Raw genomic sequence first — 2,578 nt, 5'->3', positions numbered from 1 at the left:
GTCTTTGTTAACATTTCGCCTACTTTGTTACACTATATATTCTGATCATTCTTTGCTTTTCAATCGTTCTTTGATCCCTTCGTTTTAACGAACGAAAATCGTCGAGATAATAGAAACATGTCTAACCTTAGCTACCTCCACAGACAAAGTAAACGACGAATACAGCGAACAATTTCATCGTACTTCAGGGGCATGGATACCAGCATAATAACAAAAATACAAATGGACTCTCCAAACCTGCGAAATTTAAAGATTCTTGTTACCTTCTGAACACGCGTCGTATTGTCGCATCAAGGAAAAAGGGGTTGTACGTAAAATAAGGTAGCCAATGGCATTGGAATCGTGCTCCAGTATTAGTGTATGTATTCCATTGTGACACAGTTTGAAAAAGAAAGAGAGCCGTAATTCTTCTTCATTCGATCTTTTTTCTGCTTGAAGTCTCTCCGACGAGGTTGAAAACTGAGCGCATGTGGTTAGTGGGAAAAGGCAACATGGGAGACGTGGGTATATTTCAAGAGAGGTTGAAAACATTAGGGGAAGTTAAATATCTCGGCTCCTAAAATCTGAGAATGTTGGAGCTGAACCACAGACTTCAAAGAGGGTTGAGAAACCGACCAAAGTAACGAGGATTTTATGCGATCGCATGGTTAGGGACAGGATCAAGGGAAAAGCATATACAACCATTGTGTGTTCACTGTCAGATCACAATGAAACCTGGCCTGCTGAGAAATCCCCAGGAAAAAAATGGATGGGGCATAGATGATAATTCTGAGATGGATGATGGGAAAGACAAGAAGGGATAGGGTTAGGTATGTAATTACATAAAAGAGGGTGTCTGTTTGTCTGTCTCCTCTACGTTTCCATACGGCTGAAGGGGTTGCGACTTAAGTAATTCCATAGGTGCATCTCATGCTCTTGAACTTCGTAGTGCTACTTTTGATTCCGTCCAACGCGTCATTTTCTCATTACTGCTTGTTGCGTCATGTCATACCATTTCTCATGTTGACATCCTGTCGGGTAGGCACACCTCTTGACAGACTGAAGGAGAAAACATAAAATTCCTATCATCATGAATTCCAAGTTCTCACTTCTCCATGTATTATCTTTCCCGAACAACGCCGGGTGGCATGCCAGTAAGGCAAATAAGGAAGATGGCAGGAGTGGTTGGTGTCTCAAGGAAGGTTCCTGAGGGAAGGATGCTATGACGTTCGATTCAAGGGTGGAATGATATGAAAAAGTGTTTTGAAATATTCGGTAAAATTCTTTCCTAAGTAATTGAGGTAAACATTAGAGAAAATAAAACGCTTAAGTTTGTGGCAATGTTAGTTTTATTCTATCTGAAAAAATATTTTCTCTGTTCTACTCTAAAATCTGCATTATTTCTGTACACTTTCAGTGATTCACAATCGACATATTTACAGCGATTTGAAATCCGGTCTTGTCCTCAATGGGTTTCTTGGTCGTCGTATCATCGTCGTCGCAATCATTTCGTTCGCGGTGTTGGCCAAGTTTTGCAATATTTCTCTCAAATCGCAGTTCTCGTTTAGTTCGTAGAGTACATTTGGGTAGTCAGTATTCATTTGATCCGAAGCGTTCATTGTGATCATTCGGTTAATTTTGAACGATTCGTTCGAACCAAACCTTAATATGCGAATCACCGGAATGAATCAGAAAGGCCACTTCCACGCCTGTCTTTCGTTATTCGTCGACACTGACCGAAACTTTCACTTCCCGTTTAGACGACTCTGGTTTTACGCGTAGGACAAAATCGAACACGTAACTCGTTGTTCGTAGCTCTGTGATCCTATGATACTAATTGCTGTCCTGCAAGGGAAACTAGCCAGAAAATTGCACTTCCACTAAGGAACAAATTGGAAAAGTAAAGAACCAGTTTCTTCACAAATTTAAACAAAACTTAAAAGAAGGATTTTTCTTTCAACTGAAGACTAAATTATTTTCAGAAAAGTTCAGCAACATTAGGAAAGGGCCGTTATTTCAAAGAAAGAGAATTATCAGTTTATTTGCGTTAATTCTTCAACTTGGATTACATGATCCCTTACGTATTTTAAAAATTTTCAAATTTTTAACCAATAGGGTAGTTTACTTCATCAAAGAAAACGAAAGTCATTGATTGCGATTCGTTACCCACCATTAGTTTATTCATAATATACAAATTATTTCGTTTAGAAATACCGGTTTAGACGAATGGCAATGGTCCATTTTTATCCTCATTTGAAAAGGGCCAGATTGGCGGCCATGCGATGCCACTCCACGTGACGTCACAAGGACCTAGTTTCTATGCGAGAAGATAGGAGTTATACGTCGTCTGAGGTTACCAATGCATGCATGAGGCGCTGAGCTGAGGGAAACATGTCTTAATAATCACTTATTAAAACTGGCTAAGGTCGGAAAGTTTTCTTCATTTGATAAGGTATTAATAATCCCTATTTAAGCCAAGCGCTACCAGCCAGCAGGGTACTCAGCTACCCGCTAGCAGCCTGCGTCGTATCAGCGCTCAACTCGCCTCAAGGTCACCTCACAAGGCGGCAGCGGGAACCAGAAATACGCCACACGGAAA

This window comes from Ischnura elegans, chromosome 4 (assembly GCF_921293095.1).
Source record: "Ischnura elegans chromosome 4, ioIscEleg1.1, whole genome shotgun sequence".
Classification (NCBI taxonomy): Eukaryota; Metazoa; Arthropoda; class Insecta; order Odonata; family Coenagrionidae; genus Ischnura; species Ischnura elegans.
Note: the sequence above shows the minus strand (reverse complement) of the source record.